Raw genomic sequence first — 22182 nt, 5'->3', positions numbered from 1 at the left:
AACACTACAGAACCGTTCATTTAAAAATGACTAAGATGGTAAATGCTACTTCATGTGTAATTCACCATGACTAAACAACAAACAGTCTTCTTTGCAGCAGGACTTCTCAGAGACTTTAAATGCTAATGTGTACTGGGAATCCTCAAGAGGAGGAATATAACATGCAGTTTTCCCAACTGAACTGGCCAAAAATCAATTTTTTACAGTGTCTGGTGTGCTTTGGAACACACTTGAGAAAGTGAACTACTAAATGGGAAATTGCTAAAAAATATGAAATCCTATTATTATTATTATTTTTTATGGCTACATAGAGGAAGGTAAGACTCCAGAGCCTAAAGTCAGATTTTCAAGACAATTTTAACTCCCCATAATTGTCTGATAGAGGAGAACAATGGTGTCACTCACAGGCTGGATGGTCTTCAATAAGTATTACTTACTCTCTCTGGACTTCTGATCGCTCACCTGATATATAAGAATATTTCCTGTTCAACCTATCTAAGCAGTTTATGGTAAAATCAAATTGAACACCTCCGTGAAAGAACCTGAAAAGTACACAAAGGCTATTCAAAATATAAGATGATTGTTAAGTACTAATCTTATTAAGGTATAGGTGATAACTGGAAGCAGGCAGGCAGGGTCCCTCATGTTAAGAGCTTAGAGTACTTACTAGACACCAGACAGACACCACCAGTAAGAATAGAGATAGAAGGGAAAAGAAGAGGTACAGACTGAACACTTGCAGTATAGAAAAAAGAGAGAACAGGAATCAGAAAACATAGGCTGAGAAGCTGACTTTACTGCTGCCCCTCCTCGGACAAGTCATTTAGCCTTCCTGATTTGCAGCTTGCTCAGCCATCAAATGAAGTAGTTGGAGGAGATAATCCCAAAGGTCACTTCCCGCCATATGAGTCTATGAAGTATTGAAACAGACAAAGTTGGATACCTGCTGGATTCCTTCATCAGACACCTGAGGGCCTACCTGGTACCTGGCTCTGTGCTAAACTCTGAGAATCTGAGAAGAGCAGATGTCTCTATGCTCCCTATTGAACAAAAGATGGAGGCACTGGCCTCCGCACTGCCAGCATCAGATGAGACTGCTCCCGTGGGGCTGCCAGGGACCTAATTCCTCTGTAGGAGTCTCCTGATCCTTCCCTCCCCCACTTCTAAAAAAGGTGTATCCAAAGTATCTTTATTGATGTACTGACTCAATGGAGCCAGGTAGATGGCACAGGAAAGTTGCTAAGAGAACAGAAGGGCAGACCTCCATAAGAATAAGGCTGTTGGTCCTGAGGAACCATCTCCTACAAAGTCCATGACTTTATACACAGAAAATGTGAGATGCCCAGTCACTGCTGTTTAGCAGACTGACAATCTGCCCCCCTAAATGGGCAGAGTGTCAGCAGTGCAGGAAGACAAGATAAGAGTTCTTAAAAGGAATCTGTGAGGAGCCTGGGAAACAGCGTCTGGTGGAAATGGGAGTAGGCGAGTTGGTCCCCAATGGAAGAACTGGCGATTCTGAATCTGCTTTGTGCGTTGACCGAGAACCAGCGGAGGCGGCCAAAGAGGCAGGGCTCAAGGTAAGAAAGTGACTGTGTGAGGCAGACTGCACGTAGGGAAGACTCAGTTGGAAACCTGTACAGGATGGTGCTGGAGGTGGAGGCCACCAGGAGAGAGGAGAATGGAACCGTTTCAGGCCCAGAGGTTTAAGGCTTGCACGACAGCACAGGGACGGAAGTGGCATCTCTGTCAAAAGAACATGTGATAAAGAGGTATCTATATGTTCAGAAAGAATGCTTATGCTAAGGAAACTGTAAAGTTTGGGGGAGGTCAGGCAGAAGGAGAAGCTTAGGACTACCTGTAATGACTGAGGAAATAATGGGATGTGCTGGAAATTGCTGGTAGGGGAAAAGGAATCTCTGTTTCTGTCACATTTAAACTGAATTAGTAATGAAGATATCAAGTTAAAATGACCTATTTATAGATATGTACACATGGGCACTGGAGAGAACAGGCAAGGAACTGTGTGCAAAACAGATGGGGCTATTTGTACAATTTGCATTTAGGTAAAGGAATCATATTTGGGGCCCTTGAATAGGCATTTAGGGGGTCCAGAGATCTTTTGAGGTTGCACTTGGTGTAAGAGTTTTTGGAAGGTTTCTCTTCTATGGCTTGAAAAATCTGCTACATTAGAGCATATTAAGAATAAAAGTAAAATTGTATTTACTACCAAATTTAAGAACCAGGGAATAGTTATATTTCTATCATTTTGTCAAAATCAAGGTATAAAAACTCCAAAGACTATTGCTATTGGCAAACATATTTAATTACAATATTTTAAATTTAAAATGTTATATTTAAACCCTTGCAAATGTAGATTCCTTGCAAAAAGCTTAATATGTGTGGTTCTTCTTTAATACAAGGGTACCTGATCTATTAATACCTGTAGTCACACCAGATTCAAAGAACCTGCCAAAAACAGGCACTGGAGTTACTTTTAACAGTCATGACCTTTCCTCCACCCCTGCCCAAAAGGATGTTCTCAAGTAGACTGTGCAGTAATGACTATAACTGTGACGTGCCCATGTTACTATAAATAAATATCGCACATTCTTCCAACCCATTTAATTACCATTCACCTAAAGCTGTGCAATTAACAAAACTGTCTGAATTCTGAAAATGGGAAAAGCCCTCCTGTCTGTCTTAGGTAGTTTTACAATCCTAACAATAGACTTAATGAAGCCTTTTAAAAGAGGGCCTATTACATTAAAATGACTGGGGCATGTGAAAATTCATTATGTAGGTCCTCCTACTGTCAGATTAAATGCCTCATCACACCCTAGGAAGAAAGAGGAATAGAGAATAAAGAGAAATCACAACCTTCTTAGTGAACACCACAGGTCTGAGACCTAATCTGGCCCCATAAATCACCCAGGACTATGCTCCACGTCCCCAAAGTGTCATGAAGACAGGCGTGGTATATCAGATCAAAAAGTGGCCCCAGGAGTGCTGCTTGCTGGATATAAATTGACATTATAATCCATCCTTGATGAAGGTAAACAATAATTATGCTGTTTGATATAAGAGAAAAAAGATAAGGGACACAAAAGCAAAGTCTACGTCCTGGGGAATTGTTTGGGACCATCAAGAACCCCTGCACCCAAGTGACTCCACGGACAGCACCAACTGACAGGCTTATGTAACATTTATTCCTCGATATTTTATGTTTTCCTGGTACTACTGTACAGAATTGTTTCTTTAACTTAATTCCAGTTATTAGCTGCTCATATACAGAAATACACCTGATTTTTGTCTTGCTTCCTGTGACTTTAGTAAATTCATTTAGTCCTTTCTGGTAGATGTTTTATATATTGCCTAGAATTTGTCTGTATAAACTATCGTATTGTCTGTGAATAAAGACAGCTTTACTTCTTCCTGTCCAGTCGTTATACCTTTTACTTCTTTTCCATGTTTTCTTCCCTTTCTTAAACTGCCCATTTTATCAACAGGCAAGTCCCATTGCTGCATTCTGGTTGCCTCATGACAGTTTGGGCTGGTGCAGGGCCAAAGGAACTATAACCTTGAGCAGAAAAGGTGCTGATTCCTCCAAACCATCCACAGAAGACCAGAGACCTGATTCAGTGCCTCAAACCTGAAGGGAGGAGGATTGATGTTGATTTCCTTTGCTTTAATTCCCTATCTGTCTCAAGGTACTAATACTTTTGAAAAATAAATACCCAAAGGATTTACTGAATCTTTGGACTGTAGAGTTAGAAGGACCCTCAGAAAGTAAGCCTCTTAATTTATACCAAAACTGAGGTTCAGCATGTCTAGTGACTTGACCAAGGCAGGGGAAGGGTCTGTTAATCTGGATAGTACATGAACTGAGAGTGCAGAAATGTGGATTCTAGCCCCAAGTAGACCAAGAATGCACTTCTGCCTTTAACAGAATAGAGGTCTTAAGAGTCTGGGAAGAATCAGATGCATTAAATATGGTCCAAGTAGATGGGATGATGTGAGCCATGTGGATGTGTGGATGATGTGTGGATGATGTGGCCTGTTTCTCTGAACCTTTGCTAAAGAGTGTTCCCTAAATCCAGGACAAGTTTACCCAGGGCATCTAGACAATCTCAGAAACTCATTTTCCTCTCCCCATCCCCTGAGTAAACTCACCCTGAAATAAGTTGGACACTAGGATCTCACTGAGTATCTCTTGTTCTGTTTACGCCAAACTGCTAAACATAATCATCTCAATATTATTAGGGTCTTGAAAGCTCAGTGTAACATCTCAGGGTTCACAAACAGTCTCTGGGGCTGACTGATTCGTACCTTTCTCTTCAAAGAATTTGGCAGAGCCAAGAAAATCACTAGCCTGTTTAGCAAACATTTAACATATTTCCTCCCCACTAGATGAAAGAAGTTAACAAGGATGTCCTCAAATTATCAAGCATATTTCTGTCAATCAAATACATGTACTGGAACAGCTGAAACTCTAGGCTTTTAGGAAGTTCAGTTCTTCAAATTTCCCTTCTTGTCACATAAGGCCAAGAATTCTTACTCATCAATCTCTTCTCTAAAATTACTGTCAGTTGTCATTGCTAAAACAGAAGTTCCAAGAGGTCATATGTGTTTACTGAGGTCAAAGTCAGACCACAACCTGACAAAATAGAAACCAGGCATCAGTCTTGGCCATTGGATATGAATAATGAAGTCAGTTTTACCAGAGAAGGGGAGATTGGGAAGGGTAGTAACCACATACTGGCTACTGCCTTAAGAATATCACCCCTTTTAACTACCAATGGCCATGAAGGGGTAGATACCTTTCATCTCCTAAGGCAGACAACTCCACAGTTAAGTAGCTTGCCCAAGGTCAAATAGCCGATTAATGGTAGGGTAGCAATTTGAATCCAGATTGATCTCTCTTAAGTCTACCCTTTTAATTAAATTTACTATAAAAATTATATAACCACATTAACAAACACAGGGAAGAAAATCCCCATCATCTCATAACCTAGATATAACTGTTAGCCTTTTGGTACAGTTTTTGTGGGTTTTTTCTACATAGGCATTTTGCCTTCACAGTTAGGTTCACATTCCACAGACAGTTTTTTATCTGATTTCTTCCTGTTTAACAACCTAAACAATTGCCCAACCTATTTAGAAATTTTGATAATCACCATTTTACTAACAAATGATAGTTCGTGAAATATCACAGTTTACATAATGAAACCTCAATTGTGGGACACTCAAGTTTTTTTTCAATTTTTTTTGGCAAAGCACAAATGTTATTTCCAGAACACCACGCTGCCTCCCCACATATGTACTGGCCACCATTGAAAGTTTCAAATAGACATCCTAGTCAACAGATCACGACAACCTGTGATTAAAATACTCTGAAAATGCCACTATCAGCGATCTCTCTGGCCTGGAATCAAATAAATCTGATGAATGTTATTAATGAAGAGTGACCTAAAAATAACAAGTTAAAAAAAGCTGCTCCTCTGAGTCTTCAGAGACCACGTGCTTTTAATGATTTAATGCTCTACTTTCAGTTTCACAGGAATGCCAACAAAAGAAGTTATCCTTACTAAATTCTACATTAGAAGGAATGGAAATTCTTTGAAAAGAAAACACAACCTTTACAGATCAGCGTAGTCAGAACATAGGAAGGAAGCCAATGTGCGCACCAAGGACTGCGTCATATTTCACAGTTAATTTGCTATTCAAAATGCCCTAGACCTGTTTTTTCCTTAGGTCAGGTGAATGAATGGGCAACCCCAGAGCAGCTCTGACTTCTCATTAAGTATCCCAGAGATTAAAAGAGACAGCAACTGTCAAATCTGGTCTAAGTTCACTGAATTTATTAGACACAAAGGAAGCAGAAAAATCTCTGTGTTTAGGGAAAAATAATCTCCAAAATATTTTTGTGCCTCTTTGTGGATACCTGTTCTGAAAGCTTTTTTAGAATCCATGCCACCATCAGTTTGATGTGAAAACAGCACATTTCCATGCCTGGCAGCATCTGCTCCTTGGTGCACTAAAGGACCTTGCTGCTCAGAGAGGACCGAGTGAAAATGGAGAAAACTGTGTACTGCCATTCCTACTAAAATACAGTCTGCTCCCTTATGACTGTGTGACAGTCTACACAAGGTAACCTTTCATTCTTTTCATAGGGATGGCTTAAAACCTTCACCCATCTCTTCATTTCCCCAACTTGTTTTACCCCATACTTTGGTGGGGAGTCATACTTCACCAGAACCAAATGACATCCTTTTCTTCTCCAACGATTAGCTAATCCTGCATTTCATCTTTTCTTCAGACTTCCCCTTCTTAGAAGTGAATGGTTCCTCATGGGAATGTCAAATGGTACAACCACTTTGGAAAACAATTTGGTATTATCCAGTAAAGTTGAAGGTGCATAAACTCCAAGATCCAGAAATTCTTCCCTATAATGAAAAGCTGTGGCAGGATACACATTCATGAATGTTTATAGCAGTTCTGCTAAAAAGAAGAAAAAGAAAAAAAAAGAAACTGGAAATGACCCAACTATTTGTTGAAGGAAGAAAAGATAAATAAATTGGGGTATACTCATATAATAGAATACTATACAGCAGCAAAAGTAAGTGCATTTCATGTACGGTGCTTCATGTATCGATAGGGATGAATCTTTAAAAAAATGCTGATTAAAAAAAGCAAGTATCACATTGCTCTATGTAAATTTATGATTACACAAATGGTATGCCTTTACGCCATGTACAAACAGAGAAACAACATGTATCCCATTTGTTTACAATAAAAAAAATAAAAATAAAAAAAAAAATAAAAAAATAAAAAAAAAGCAAGTATCATTTATATGTAGCTCCAAGGTAAATAAAACAATATTAGATTACTAAGGGAAATAAAGTACACTGAAAAATAAGGAAATGACAAACACCAAATTCACAACAGTTCCTTTGAAGGAGAGGGGTGCTGCTTGGGGCTAGGGGGTGCATAGGAACTTCCAAGGTACTGGTGATATTCTAGTTTTTATGAAGCAGGATGGGGGTGGGGTGGGGCATTTTTTTTCTCTCATTCTCTCTTGTGCACAACATAGATGCATGTATGTATGCACACACATATATTCCTTCATACACATATATATTCCTTTGTATATATCATAATAAAGATGATTTTCCATGATACCCTGCCTCCTCACTTTGTTCCCAGGACTCTGAAACTCTGCAGAGCCTCTACTTGGGCCTTTGGTTCAGGTTGCACACTGGCTCCAATCAAATGTGTTGATCCTGAGGACCCGACATACTGTCCTCTGTTCTCCACAGGGACTTGCCTGCAGGGTTTATCCAGCTTCCTACCACTGATGGGAAGTAAAGGTAGTAGTGATGTCTTGCTCCCAAGGTGGTACCAACCTTGCTTAAGGGGACCTGAAGCCCACCTGGAGGAAGGGGAACACACTTTCAATTCATCCACCCAGAGTACACTGCCATTTGCTGAGTTGTACCAAAGAGCTGCGTTGCTCCAGGTCTCCCCCACCCAACCAGCCCCAGGGTAGCCTCTGCTCACAAGAAGCCTGTCAAGCTTGTCCACTGCATTCCTGCTACCACTGTCTCTGCAGGTAGCAGCCCATTACTACTGACTTCCCAAACCATCCCTCTTCCTTCCTATAGGAAGTCTTAGACCCACCTATCTTTCAGACTCAGACTCAGCCTTGGCTCAATTCTCCATCTTTTCCCCAACCTTTTTCATAAGAGTAAACTCAGAGGTTTTTTTTTTTTTTTTTTTTTTTTCCTGTTCTACTCTCAGTTAGGAATAGGCAAAGTAAGAGTTCTCATTGGATTTATTCTATTTCAAAAATGATTATTCAAAAAACTCCTATCTCCTACTCAAAAATTAAAATTCTTAAGTGATTTCAAAAGCAAATGAAGCCAGGCACAATGGTGGGTATGTACAATCTCAGAGACTTAGGAGGCTGAGGCAGGAGGATCACAAGTTCAAGTTCGGCCTCAGCTACTTAGCAACCTTTCTCAAAAATTTTAAAAAAGGACTAGGGATAGAGTTTATGGTAAAGCACCTCTGTGTTCAATTCTCAATCCCAAAAGAAAAAAAGTAAATGAATTTAGCAAATAGTTTACTTCAAAATTTCTCCCCAATTTAATACACTACTTGTGAACACATAAATTATAACTACTGCCCTAGAGATTTGGATGTGGGTGATTTGAATTTTCTTTCAGACCATCTGCATCATAACATGAAAACAGAACAGCACATCTCCATTTTCATCCTAATGAGTCTATTTTCACTGATCAAAAAAAAAAAAAAAAAAAAACCACAAAAATCAAAAAATCATGCATGCTAAAGTGAAGAATGAATGTGAGAAAAAATTACAAGAGAAATAAGAAAAGGCTTATGCAGAGGTAATGAGACATTGTGAAGCGTATGTGAAACTCAGCCCCAAAAGAAGACCCTGTGCTACTGTCACTGGGCCAGGTTAGGATGCCACCAGTGGAGAATTCTGAATTCAGAAAACAGAAAAGTTGAAAGACAAGTCTGAAATACCAGGCAAATTCCAAAGCAAAAGGTGACAAAATCTGGACTCGGGGACCTTCTATGAGGAAAGGAAAGGAAAAAAAAAAAAAAAAGGAGAAAGGCATCTGAGTTGGCCAATTCCTCCCATTCAGATGGAGAACAGTCTCGATGATAACAGGGATATACTGATATAAGAGGAAGCAGAAATCTCGTGTCTTACTTCTGAACTGCAATAGGGAATGGGTAGTCAAGGCTAAATGTCAGGGGTGGAATGACGGCTACCTAAAATTTACATGCAAACAGGCCTCAGACTTGGATCTGGGCTTCACGTTCCCAAAGAAAATAAAGAGAAACTGTTTTCCAACCAAGAAGAAGTGCTCTTTCCTGAACTGATGCATTTGGCACTGTTGGGTCTGAAATGGTTGTTTTGGAAACTTTTTGGTTTTTTTCTTTGAAACAACATTGTGCAAGATTTGTTATTATAAAATAGTACCATCTAGAAAACAAAAACCTAATTATATTTTCCTCATGGCCACTGTAGAAACTGAATAATAAAAAAGTTATTTGATTGGCTGGTAGTCAATATTAATTAATATCAATTATGAGAAGATATAGCAAATATCATGGTAACTCTAAGTGTTTTGTTCTACCAATTTATGGACCATATATGAAAAAAGGTCTCTTGATATTTTACCTGCGAGTCCTCCCCACCTAAAACCTCACTATGGATCACCATAACAACTTCTAAGTCATTTTCAATACCTCAGGGCTACTCAGTGTCTTTCCCCATTAATTATCAAATATACTTTTTTACAATAAGCAACACTGGGATGTATATCAAGTACTTTCATGAGAGAGAAAATAATGGTTTTCCTTCATATGATAACAGCGTAATAGGCAAAGTGGCAGTTATTTATTTTTTAATTACTGTTTTCCCTAGCCCAGAAGACTACCTTTCAGACTACCTTTTTAGACTATTCTAAAGATGGGAAAAAAAATCTTCCCCACACAAAGGTATTGTTTGTCCTAAATTACTATAGCAACACTAAATCTCTGTTAACAGAGCAACAAAAAAAACTAGGATGGGGAAAGGAACCTTTCTTCTGGCATGTTCTTCCATGAACTGTTAAGTCTACCCCACAGCAAAGCTGGAAGTTACCAATCCCCGCCTGGACTGCCCATGGAAAGGGGGGGCCTCCAACAGAGTTTGGAAGCGATTATGATTTTCTCCCCTCACTGGCATGTCCTGCTTGGAGTCCCCCTGTGTCAGTTTCACGACCCTCCACACTCTCCTCTTTCAACACTCATCACGGTCGGATTTATACCTGCTGATCATCTGCTTCTTCCACAGCCAACCTCATACAGCTCTTCAATGCCAGTCAGGACTTCCTGAAGCCCCTGGGTCCACACACCTTCCCAGGACATCACCCTGCCTCACGTTTGACTCTGAAACTCTTCTCTTGCCGTCTTACTTGGAGGGATCATGTAAACAAGCTGTTCTGTCTCCACTGTTAACAAAAATGATTCACATGGATATTCTTGCTTCCTTTCTTTTCACTCTACACTCTGACTCTATTCAGCAGTGGCACATTTCACAATTTAATGAACACCCCTACCTCTTCCAGGAAGGAGCTATGTTTGCCTGATAGTGGGGGCAGTTTTCCACAGACTACACATAAGGAATCAGTCTTTAGTAGAGGTGAACTGTTAAAACACAGACTAGGGCTGGGGAGATAGCTCAGTCGGTAGAGTGCTTGCCTCGCAAGCACAAGGCCCTGAGTTCTAATCCCCAGCACCGCAAAAAAAAAAAAAAAAAAAAAACAAAAAAAAAAAAAAAAACAGACTAGTACTCTGCAACTGAATATAGAATTCAAGCCCCTCCTTAAAAAAAAAAAAAAAAAATCACCCATTGGCTTGCATGTGGGTATGTTACAGAAAGAGGGGCTTAGGATTTAAACCTACTGACACCACTGAGAACATCCAGCTACTTCAGTGCTCAAAGAAGTAGCCAGCTTGCCCTCCCCATGTTACTGCCCCATCTCAGGGCATTTTCACAGGACTATCAGAGTGACAGATCATAGAGGTAGAATACCCTGATGTCAGCAAAGCATTGGATAGTCACTCAAAAATCTATTCGGGGCCATGCACAGTGGTGGCACGCTTGTAATCCCAGCTGCTCAGGAGGCCGAGGCAGGAGGATCACACATAAGTTCAAAGCCAGCCTCAGCAACTTAGGGAGACCCTGAGCAATTTAGTGAGACCATATCTCAAAATGAAAAATAAAAAAGGCTGGGAGATGTGGCTCAGTGGTTAAACACCCCTGGGTTCAATCCCCAGTACAAAAAAAAAAAAAAAAAAAAAAAAAAAAAATCTGGGCCAAGTGATAATTCAGTTTGATAGACTTGGAATTGACTAAATGGCCAAGGGCACCAACAATGCAGAAGAGAAACACTGACCTGAGGTAGGTCCTTGGTTCAGGGTTTTGCACATTCGTTTTTCCTCAAGTAATGTTTTTTATCAAGATGTCCTTAGAGTTCACAAATGTATTAATTGGAAGAACAGAGATTCCAAAAAATTTCAATAGGCTAGAATGATAGCCACAACTGATCAGAACGACACACACAGTATCAAATAAAAGACACACATAAAAGTGATAAAATCCTGCTTTTAATTGTAAAAAACCTCTTGTATGTGTGCATGGGTATGTGTGCACATTAGGACAGTATCATCATCTGCCTCAAATTCTCCAAGCTGCTCAGGTGGGACAACTCACCCTGCTTACAAGCTCTACCAGTGAACCCCTTTCCTGGGCTTTAGGCCATAGATAAGGCTCTAGGCCATAAATATTCAGAACTGCATCAATTTTATGACTCTGACTTTGACCAGGGTTTCGTTTTACTCTCTTGGACTCCAGGTCACTGTAGTAGTTGACTCTGGAGCTGGTTATGCTGGATTCAACTCTGGATTAGCTTCCTGACTGGAGTCCCTATATACCTACACTCACCACAGCTGGCCCAGGACTGGCTCAGCCAGACAATTCTGCTGCCAAATATCTGTCCATCTAGAAGGCCATCTGTAGAAGAGATTCCCTGGTGCTATACCTCCCCAGACCATCCAAACTGCCTCTTATATACCACTGCTGCTGAAACCACCCCCATGAGTATGTCCTAGCTCATATGCTATTTCTTCTCTTCACCCCTGTCTGGACTCCATCCTAAGTCCAAGTTGATCCCATTCTGCTACCAACACAGCTTCACATATTCTGTGAAGCAAATGGAAAGAGAATGCATATAAAACAATTTGTATTTAAGAATTCCTAAGGTTTTTTTTCCATCAAACACAAGCTCTACACAAGCTGAAGATGTGACAGGGTGACTAAGTTAGAAGTGCAACCTTGGTCTGCACTGGTATAGCACATACTGATGCAGAGAATATGCGCGTCTCATGAGACCTAGTAATGACCCCTCACTCTGCTCTTGTCAAACCATCTCTGAAGTGTTGTGTCCATGTCCCAGTGCCATGGTTTCAAAGAGGAATGTATCAAAGAGGAATTGACCAGAATGACCACAAGCCTGACATTAGCTGAGGTAAGGAAGCTGTAAGAAGCAGGGCTGTTGGCCTAGGAAAGGAGGATTTTCAAGGTGAGGTTTTCAGGTACTGAAGGGCTCTCAAAAGAATGATGACCTAGAGGCTTGTGCAAGAGACAGCTTACAGGTCTGGGGCAGCAGAGGAGAGACGGCTGCACTGGAGTAGGAAGTGCTTGTCTTATCTCTGCTCCTGACTGGGGTGACCCTGCATCTTCAGCCTCAGTTTCCCCCTAAGACTGAGAGGGTATAAGTTCAAAGGCCACTCCCAGCTCTAAGGGCCCAGGATTTCTTTTCTTTACATTAATCTCAATTGAAGAAAGAAGACCAGCAGGGCCTTAACCTGTTCTGAGGCCTGGGAGAAAAGATCAATTTTTAGATCTTACAAGTACCCACTTTCAAGAAAACTAAATTGACAGAAGTAATGTATGGAATAAGTAGTCACAAGCTTTATATTTTAGCAAAAGAAAAAGATAGAAATTCTTAAATGGAAGGCATGGTGAACAGCAACTTCCCCTCCAATGACATTCACTATCTAATCCCTGCAACCTGTAGATAATACTTAATGTAGCAAAATGTAATAAAGTTCAGATCTTAAGAGAAGAATTTATTCTGGATTATCTAGCAGACTCCAAAACCATCACAGATGTCCCTATGAGGGGGATGCAGAAGGAGATGTGACAGAGACAGATGGGGTGAAGACAATGTGAAGGCAGAAGCAGAGACTGGAGCAATGCGGTCAGAGTGAAGGAGGAAGGAATGAATTCATCCCGAAGCCTCAGAGGTGGTGCAGCCCTACTGACACCTTGACATTGGACCTCTGCTCTTAAAGTTGTGAAGGAAGAAATCTCAGTTGTCTTAAGCCACCAAGCTTGTGGTAATTTGTTATGGCAGCCACAGCAAATGTAAAAGGAGATCTACTGCTTAAATAAAAATTTGTTGTGGTCTTAAAGTGGGCAATAATAACCTTCTTTAAGGGAAAAGGTTGAATTTTTGTGTATTTTATGTCATATCAATCTCAGAACAAGGGCAACTCTTCTTTTAAAAGTTTTCAGGGGCAGTGACAAAACTGTGGTTTAAGTCATTCATCCATGTATTTTATTAATAATCTTTCCTTCACATGTGATTTCAGCAGACAATAAGTCTATGCAAGGCAGATGACCAAATGATGCCAACCTCTACCCAGCAGGCCTGGCTGCAGAAACAAATCACACAGAAACTCCCAGCTACAGAAGAAAGCTTCCTTGTAAAGCAAATGATACAATGTAGGTGAGGCTTCTCTCAATTCTCTACTGTAACAAGGCCAGTGTCTCTCCCGTCTCACTCCTGGCTATACCCAGCTCTTGTCTTCTGGAATGACGAATGCTACTAAGATAAAGAATGTAACAAAATGATCCCCACGCCTGGGAACAGCCCCCAAAAGAGAATGAGTATCCCACAGGCTTCTCCTACTCCTGTTTTCTAAAGAATGTCATCCCTGGAAAATCCTCTCATACCATCAGCAGTGGGGAACATCTCACAGGGCTAGGTCAGGTTTAAAGAGATGATTCCTGACTGAGGTTCTAATTGCTTCTTGAAAAATATCATGATTACTACTTTAAAAGTCACAAATAAGGGAGAAGTTCTTTTAAATTCAGTGAAGAAAAAAACAAAAGCAAAAACAAACAAAACAAAATAAAACAAAACAAACAAACAAACAAACAAAAAGATGTGTATAAAAAGGCCAGCTAAATTACACAGGCTAATAATGATTCATTGGTCTTCTGCTCTGCTAAGTATCGGTGCAGGAGAACATCCACTGTGAAGTGGCAAGAGAAGAATGTGTGGAGTCTGAGTAGTACTTTGGGATCTGGCTGCTTCCTAGAGTCAGTCCTTGAGTAAATCATTTCACTTCTGTCCAGCTTCATCCTCCTTGTGTGCAAAATGGGGCAAGTGGTTAAGGCAACATGTGGCCACTGGTGTTCCTTAACATTTGAAGAATGAATGAATGAACTATTCTGTATCAAAGACTCAACAATCCACACCAAAATTTTCAGCTCTTTCCTTGACTCATAAGGGCAACATTTTTATTTGTAGCTTTTCCAACTGTCATCAATATCTGCCTGAGTTTATAATGTTTAGAAAGAGGAACCTTTTATTATCTTAAAAAATTCAAATTGGCAGAGGGCATGTTTTTTCTTCTTAGACAGTAGCACTTTTACAATCCAGAGATTTATGTAAAAGAAAGTTGGTCAGTTAATATGGGTGATGCATAACAACTATTTTTGGTCCATGACTAAAAATGTCTGCCTTTGAGTCTAAAACAGAACTCTAAGCATGCTCCTTCCTTCTAGCTCATGCTCTCTCTTTCCCAACCCAAAGCCATTCCCTTTTCCTGAACCCAGTGGCTGGGAATGTGGACTGTATAAAATGTGGCCCTTACTCAGTTATATACTGAGGCTGGGTCCTTCCATTGCTCAGTCATCATCCTGCCATTCAGTCTGGGTGTGAGGTTGGGATAGGGGCATGGAAAACAAATGTGAACCTGACCTCCTACAGTCCCTAGGCACATGCATCAGGGAATCTATAAGACAACTCTCACCTGCTCTCAGGAGCTGCCCTCTCCAGTTCCTAGTCATCAGAAGGTACCACAAGTACCCAGTGTCCCTTACTCCCCATCAGAAGGAGAATGATAACACAGGTGGCAGTCAGCTGTTCTTCCTTCCTCAACTTCCCTTTCTCTCTCTCACACCTCCCTAAAGCAATCAGAATACACAGGCAGGTGGTGCACCCCCAAACCACCCTCCTCCCCCATTCACACTGGAGACACATCCTCATGCCAACTACAAGCAGCATTCTGAAGCTTTTGGATAAATCCATATAAATGCACCGACCTCCAGACCCCCAGGGAATCCCATTTCCCCTACAAAAGGAAAAACTTATACGTAGAATTAATTTTTCAACCTCTTGCCCAACTGTGTAGGAATCATATATGTGTGACTTTAAAGCTTAATTCCACACTCAGGCTCAAATTTCAAACCTTCAACTCTTTAGAACTACGTATCCTCCCCCCCCCCATAAGACTATTAGCCCCACTATTAAGATTCTAGGTTACTTTTTATCACTTCTCTTAGGACTTCAGATTAAAACCAAACCACAACTGGAAAATGGAGCAACCTGCAATGTACATTTCATGTGTACAGACAAATACATTTTGAAGGATTCACTCAGAGGAAAATGAAACATTTCTAAAACAGAAGGTAATTTTTCTGTTTATTTTTCTTTCTAAATGACAGGTTTTGTTTTGGAAGACCTCTGTGTCTATCAACTAGGCAGCAGTATTTGTGGCCATATTTGTGGCCTGAATGCAGCTGTCTAAAACCCTGTGAACAGTTGGAATGGCAATACAAGAATTCTTGGTCACACTGAAACTGCAGAAATGACAAGGGACTCTCATGGCAAGCACTTTTAATCACACTAAACAAAGGCCATCCTGGACACATGAAAATCAAACCTCTCTCTTCAGTCCTTTGAGAGTAGTAATGACCAAAGTAGATGTCTTTTTAATCAAATCCATTTAAATCATAATTTAAATTACTAAATAGGATGACTCAATTTAATCAGCTTTTTATACAAAAAAGTACATTTTTGTTCTTCTGACATAACTCAATTACATATTCTTCATAATTCAAAAGAATATGGATTTTGCTTTTAGAAGATATACTTTGTACATTCAAGCAGTGATTTATGGGGACCATATTCAGACTGTATCCCTTAAGAATTCTAGAAGATTCAGTACAAAAAAAAAAAAAAAAGATTTAATATTTCCTTTGTGCCCTTAAGATTTCTCCCTCTTTTATCTCTGAACTCTTTATTGGCCCATATTTCTTCATTTTTAAGAATTATCTCTTCATTTGCTTGAAATTTTGTACTTTTGGAGAGAAAGTTAAGGAGTGATTATCTTATCTCCATATAATGCTATTAACAAGCACAGTTTTCACAGATAAAATCCCTAGATGGAGAAAAGAAATCAGGGTTTCCAAGGTGTAAAATGAGATTTTTTACTTTGCCACATACCAAAGTGGATTCAGTGGCTCTCATCACCCCTAATTTAGTCACGTGTCATTCATTCATGTCTGTGGTCAACATTTTAGAGGGTCTGCTAGGATTAGCACAGATAAGGATTCTGAGCTGACAAAGCTTAAGTTCAACAGGGAACAGAGCTATGAGACAGATATTGTACAAATAACTATACAACCATACAACCCCAATGTCAACTTTAAGAACTACATAGTAATAGGGCAACCACATTCAGGCTAAGGGGGAAACGTCAAGGAAGATATGTCTAGAAAGTGACACTGCTTTGTCATTACTTAGTGGTAAAACTTTTTAGAAGAGGGTGCACAAATACATTGTTTCAAACATTCTGTCAATTCCAAGGGAAGGTGGAGTATGGGGAAAACATCTGATTAGAATCCTAGCTACAACTGCAATACCTCCAGCAACTCATGGCAAGGGACAAGGTTTCCTCAATGATTGTTATAATAGGTAAGTGTAACACATACAAAGCACTACTTCAATAAACAATAGATACTGAGTAATTTAGAACTGTGCTGATTTATGTTTGAGCTTTGACATGTCAAATACAGCCCCTTTGCATAAGTTCTGTCATTACAAAAATGTTCAACCATAACAGGAAATGCAAGAATCCATTTAAAAAACACAATGATGTCAGTGCTTTTTCTCACTTGGGCTGGCCAACAGGTATCGTACAACAGAAGCACTCCTATATGAGATTCAAATTATGGCAGGTATACATTGTGAAAAAGAGTTGGTACATAATGCTCAATAGCCTTCTATTCACATTAGATAAAGATTCTGGATCAGAGCTTTTCAAACAGAGAATGCCCCTAAGATGGTCAAGTGTTTTTCAGGTCACTAACTGCTTGACTGAGAGGAAGCAGGCAGAGGCCTTTACAGGCAGCTCAAAGTTCACTTTTCTTCCCAAGAAACATTTCACCCCTTCCTTAGCTTCCCTTATTTTGAACTCCCCCAGTACTTACAAATACCCACGGGACAGGGTCAGTCACACCTGTCCCTCCTTTGCTGGACACTCGTTGCTACCAGTGTTGCAGCAGGAGGTAGAGCTGGTGAAACTCTACCTTCCCAGAGCTCCTGCTCCATAGCCGGCCTTATCAAATTCTCTTTAAATTGGTGGCCACTGGCCCTTTTTCCATTTGGTACAAGACCCAAGCCAGTAAACCAAAAAAAAAAAAAAAAAAAAAAAAAAAAAAAAAAAAATGTGGTGGTTTGTGTTTCCAAGTTAAAAAAATGAATAATTTTACTTGGACCTGAAAAAAGGGACCACTTTCCTGATGAGAAAAATGAGGATCAGAGAGGAGAAATGATTTGCCTAAGGTCTTACAGCAAGTTCACAGCACAAGTGAAGCAAGGGTTTAACTTCTTCCAATCAGGCCCCCATCCCATTTACTGAGCCCTACTGTTTTCCTGGCTTTGGCCTGGTACTGGGGACCCAGATTAACCTTCCTGTGGGTGTAGGATTCATTCTGGCTGAGCTGGACAAGGCAGGGTAAGCTGTGCAGCCTGGGTAACACCAGCTGTTTCCTGGACTGTCACTGCCAGGTGTCCCAGCTGCTCTCTGCTATACGGCCCTGAGGTGGTGCCTGGCACCTGGATGCCCCAGCCTGCTGTGGGCTTGGGCTATCCCAGGAAGGTCACAGTGCTGATCTCCCATGGGGCAGAGCCTTTGCAACCTCTGACCTTCATGGGCAAAATCTAATTGCACAGAGATTCTGAAAAGGCTCTCTCTGTCTTATCAGGACAAGAGTCTGTCTATTTCCCTAAGTTCCCCTGGTTTGTTTGAGCTGAAAAACCCATGACTCAAAGTAGAGGGTAGGCCATTCTGTAGACACTAGAAGCCTGCAGGCAGTCAAAGGTCAGGGGCTGCTCATAATTATTACAAAACAATATGCTCCTCAACTTAAAGCTATATTGGCTGCATTCAGAATGGCTCTAGTTCAGGGAGAAGAACCTCTCTTGTGTTCAAATTCAAAATGAGAAATAACCCCATGATAAAGTGTCAGCCCATGAGGGGCCAGGGAAAAGAGGAATGTAACTCAGAAAGCTAAAAATGACACCCCAAGCAATGTGGCTGGGTAGAAAGGACTCCCTGGGTAGCCACTGAGACCTCTGTCGAGTCAGCCTTTCTGAGGAATCTGAGGAGCCTAGGAGATGAAAGAAGTGCAAGCAGAGATGAGTACATGGCTCATTCACTCAAGTCCTCCATCAAGGAGCTTTCTGGATAGCCCAGCCCTCAGCCTGAGCTTCCTGAGCCCCATCTGCATAGCTCTATTGGATGGTATCATGATTACAAAGTAATTGTCTGTCACATTCATTTTTGCCTCAACAGAGTCCAGTACGGTGTCTAACACTCAGTAGGCACCAAAAATGTTAAGCAAAAAATGACCTGTTACACGGTGACCACAATTTAAAGGTACCACTAAGGCAGAGGTAAGCAGTAGCCATCTGAGATTGAAAGAAAATATAACCATGACTGGACTAAAGGGAAGTCCCTTAACCAGTCTGAAGACAAAGTACTCCCTATCCCTCATCAGCCCCAAGTCAACAGCCATGGAACACAGCTGTTCCATTCTATTTTGGGTGTGGAGAGACCTAATTTATAGATAAATATGTTTTCAAAATTACCAGAATTGAAGTGAACAAAGATTTTCTTTCTATTTCATGTACCAGTTCCATCCCCAACTCAACTTCTCTCTTAGAAACTTAGGCACTTCACTGCAACCCCAAGATGAAAGTGAACTTTGACCTAAGTTGCCACAGGAGACGCTTCTTAACTCACAAGGCACATGCCTTTGGTGCAAAATGTGTCAACTTACTTTTTCCACGTCTAGAGCAGCATCCTGCTTCTTCAAAAAACTGTAGAAGGAGAAAAAACGAATAGTGAGACATCAGAAGAAAATCAAGCACTCTGCTCCTGTAAACCACCCACAAAGCACCACCACAGAATTTCCATTTGTTGCAGACTACCAAATTGCCCATGAATTTTTTCTCATTCACACAATTGTTGCTAAGTCACAGTTGCCACAAACACCTGCCTGAAACTGCAAAGACCTGCTGGCCCCACACCACCAAAGGAAGCCAGGATGAGAGTTCAACTCTCTGGAGGCAGGGAAAACAAGGAAGGAATCCCTGAGTGTGTACACAAGTGTGCCTATGTGCCTTCTTCAGGGTCTCCATAAGTTGTCCATGGTGGGCACATTAAAAACAAGTCTTTTAAGGTCTTACTCAACTTACCTCTTGACTTAAATCTCTCTGAAAGGGCCCATATATGCCCCACTTCCTGTCTTGCTGTAGGTAGACCTTATTGTCACACCGGCCTTCTTGAGATGGCCTGTTTCCCACAGGTGGGGTTCCCTTCTGCTGGAGGTTTGTCAACCCACCAACCAGTACCAGCTTGTCCACGGAACTCCAGCCCAGGATTTCTTAGAACTTTATGCCAGCCCCCTGGCAAGGCTGAGCAGATTCTGAGGATACCCATGCCCACTTCACATCATCTTTAAAGTGCCAGGGGCAGGATGGCAGATTTCCAGTTTGTTTATGCACTTTGCCTACAACCTGCCAATATTATGGTACATCAATTTATCATTTGAAATTTTAGCTGTTTCAATAAAACTTCAATTTTAATAAAATATCTAATGGGAATAATACAAATGGTTGTATGGAGTTATGTTGACAACAATTATATGAAGGCAAAGTGTGAAGTTTGAGTTGGAGAACCTGAGATTTTAAAAAGGCAGAAACAATTTCTCCTGACTTAGTAGAGATGCTTAAGTACTTTTCAGTATGATTCTCAGCATTTTTCTTCCTGGTCCATGGTTTAAAACACCCCCATTATAAATTACTATCCTCATCAAAAGCAACCCCTGACACATACATGAGAATTTTTACACTGTTTGAAAAGACATATAATTAACAGTAATATCTTTGTTTAGTTTAATCAAAGATGACTCAGAATGAAGGGAATAAAAATGACCATGGGGAAGAGAATTAGAGACTCATGTATTGTTTTCTAAGATGGGTATTCAAATTGTGAACTTGTTACAGACAAGCAAGAGACCACTATGGAGGCTGGAGGGAGAGAATGTGCTAATAAGCATGCCACTAAAGCCGTACCTTAGCAACCCACCTCTTCTGGCTTCTGAGACATGCTGTCTTGCCCTAACCAAGGAGACACCACAACATATGACCTTTCTTCTGGCTAACCCACCAGAGTGCTAGACACTGTTGTGTTTTAAAACACCGAAGTTCTCTTTGTTCAGAAATTTTAATTTGCCTCCCTATAACCAGAGAAGGGCAATTCAGCACTGAGAACTTTTCACCAAAGGGAACATACTTACTGTGGAAGTTTGACTCCCATTCTCAAACATTCTAATATAGGTTAGAAGAGCTGTTCTGATTTATAGGTCATGACAAAAAGTATTCTATTTGCAAAGTGGAAGATTCCTTCATCTGCTACAGAAAAAAACCCTTGAAGAATCTTTACCCTTTTCCAGGGTAGAAAAGAAACTTGCATATTGCATATCTCAGGCATATGGCAGTATTGCAACAAGTCAGGGTGCCCAATTCTCAATGGGCTCTGAAGGAATGAGCCTTTGCTCCATAGTACTTCAGCTACTGATATCAGTAGGAAAACTGGAAGGCCATTTGGAGCTGCTGGCTCACCACTGCACAGTCTTATTCTCCATTTGTGTATACAGCATCATCCAATTTCTTTTTCAGGCATACTAAACAGATGGAGTTAACCAACAAAGACAATGTATGCATCATTCCGTAGCCACAAACCTGAAGAGGGACGCCACAGCCTTAACACAAACAACTTCCAAGCAAGACTGCTTGAGATATTTTCAGGCACCAGTCCCATTGTTTGAAAGAGGATAAGAATGGATAAAATGAATTTCCTAAAAGTAAAATTTACATGGTAACACCATTTGGAATGAAGAGTGGCAGTGGCCTTGAAAACCACGCATAGTGCTGGGTGTGCTGGGCGTGGTTGTGCACACCAGCAGCTCAGGAGGCTGAAGCAGGAAAATCATGAGTTCAAAGACAGCTTCAGCACCTTAGCAAAACCCTGAGCAACTTGGTGAGACATACTAAACAGTTGGAGTTAACCAACAAAGACAATGTATGCATTGTCTTTGTTTTTTTTTTTTTTTTTTTTTGGTGCTGGGGATTGAACCCAGGGCCTCCTGCTTGTGAGGCAAGCACTCTACCAACTGAGCTCTCTCTCCAGCCTTGAGACCTTGTCTCTAAATAAAATATAAAAAAAAGGGCTGTGGATGTTGCTCTGTGGGTAAGCAGCCCTGGGTTCAATCCCTAGAACCAAACCAACAGCAACAACAAAAAGAAAACCACTTACCTTTCTTAAATAAAAGTTATGTTCTGAAAAATTGAGAATAAGTAAGTTCTGGCTATCAAATGTTTAAGTGAAACAGTTTTTATTTAAATGAATTGCATTTAAAAAAATAATTTCTTCAAAAAATTGACCCATTTTCCTGATTTATCTATATTCTAAATCTGATTCTTGGACAATCCAAGTTTTAGTTTTCACATCTGGAGGCCCCTCCAACTCACTGTGTGCACGTGTCTGCAGACAGTCTTGCACGTGCGGTTATACAGACATTACAAAGAGTTGCCTTCATGTTCAACTCTGGGTTTTGGGACATTAGAACATTTTTCATGCTTTTATTCTTCCTGCTAATGTTTTCTTTGACAAACAACTAACATGACCCAGATACCCCAGTGGAAAGGCTGATCATAAGTGCTGCAAATGTTTGGTCAACTGCAGGAATTGAAGCCAAAGGACAAAAATGAATTAGTTCCAACTATTTAGATCAGACCCCCCCCTCCCCCCATTTTGGGGGAAGATACAAGTGCTCTAAAAATAAAAACTGGGAAGTCACAACTTTGAATTCTCATTTGATATAGTCATTCCTCCAGTTTCCCTGCTCTCCTAAGTGCCCACAGTACACGGGCCCACGAACCCAATAACAGGACAGTA

The 22182-nt window shown here is 40.6% G+C and overlaps 1 protein-coding gene across 3 annotated transcripts in view; it reads right to left on the bottom strand.

Moving 5' to 3' along the window:
- FYN (FYN proto-oncogene, Src family tyrosine kinase) overlaps positions 1 to 22182 on the bottom strand; it is a 204719-nt gene that overhangs the window by 159687 nt on the left and 22850 nt on the right. For all 3 annotated transcript variants that reach the window (XM_079149149.1, XM_079149147.1, XM_079149150.1), the window contains exon 2: positions 19001 to 19040. The gene's annotated coding sequence lies outside the window, so the exon portion shown is untranslated. The remainder of the gene's footprint in view (positions 1 to 19000; positions 19041 to 22182) is intronic.

Source organism: Sciurus vulgaris (assembly GCF_902686455.1).
Source record: "Sciurus vulgaris genome assembly, chromosome: 7".
In the NCBI taxonomy this organism is placed as follows: Eukaryota; Metazoa; Chordata; class Mammalia; order Rodentia; family Sciuridae; genus Sciurus; species Sciurus vulgaris.
Note: the sequence above shows the minus strand (reverse complement) of the source record. Positions and strands in the feature narration are given on the sequence as shown.